Raw genomic sequence first — 1223 nt, 5'->3', positions numbered from 1 at the left:
AAATTTGGGGGGGAAGATAATTAGGAGGAAGCAGCAAGTTTGAAACTTGCACAGAATTGTAACTCTCTGGTTCACCTGTGTGTTCCCCTGGGGGAGCAGAGCACACAGGAACGTTCTGCATGTACTTGCAGGACCGTTGAGAGCTGTGATAGTGGTTGGGGGAAAAAAGGAGATTGTCACATTTAAATGATTCTGGTGGTTTTAATATTTCAGCATTAGGCTGTTTGATTGCCTGTTCCTTTAATCAGCACACACTCCAGAAAAACAGATTCTGGCAGCAGCAGGAGGGAACAACACATTTAAATGAGTGGGTCAGACCTTCAGCTGGCATCACTCCACTTTCCTGCATGGATTTTTCCCCGGAGAGTTTGGCCCAATGTACACATTTCCCTCGCACATGGGAGCAGCAGGGAATATACACAGGGTCCACAGACTGTATATAAGGATGGAGAGCTGAGAACACCTTAGCTGCAAGTGCCATCTTTGTCTCTGGTGGGTGGGTACGGTTGTCCTGCACGTCATGGAGTAGCACCTGAATTTATTTTACCTCCTGAGAAGGTGCAGGGTCTTTCAGGACTTGAAAAATCACTTAGGCTTGTTGCAATCTCCAGTAGTCTCCAGGGCTTTGAAATACTACTTCAGCATTCTTGCAGGAGTTTCAATACACACAGCACAGAGGGCAAGTAATGAAAACATGGAAGCAATTTAAGTAACAGCATGTGGATACACAAAGGACTGGTAATGCCAGCAATGTAAAAAGGGACTGTGAACTGAGGATATAACATTTATTCAGTGGCCACCTAGGAAGGAAGAAGATATGCCTGTTCCTAAGCTTTCCACTGCTCTGCTAATTAGGCAATAGGGGTTAGTGCCAGATTTCTAAAGCTGTGGTCCAGGGAGTGGCAGTGATTAGGAGGGGATTCTGTGGAGAGCCGTGCTGCTCATGTGCTGAGGCCCAGGGTTTTTGCCTTTGATTCCAGCTTCTACACTATATTAAAAGACATAAACATACATCAAATACTTTCCTCATGGTGCTTTTCTGTGTGAGCAATTGCCCTGGGGATGTTACGTGATCATGAATGGGAGGGGAAGGAATCCAGGAGTGGATCTTGCTGGGTGCAGTTGCTGATTGAGGGAGGCAAGGGTGAGAGAGCATCAGCTTTGGGAGCCTGTGCTCTGCTGGCTTGAATGCTTGGCTGCAACCCAACAACTCTTCAGGTTTC

Source organism: Acanthisitta chloris, unplaced genomic scaffold (assembly GCF_000695815.1).
Source record: "Acanthisitta chloris isolate BGI_N310 unplaced genomic scaffold, ASM69581v1 scaffold25559, whole genome shotgun sequence".
Lineage (NCBI taxonomy): Eukaryota > Metazoa > Chordata > Aves > Passeriformes > Acanthisittidae > Acanthisitta > Acanthisitta chloris.
Note: the sequence above shows the minus strand (reverse complement) of the source record.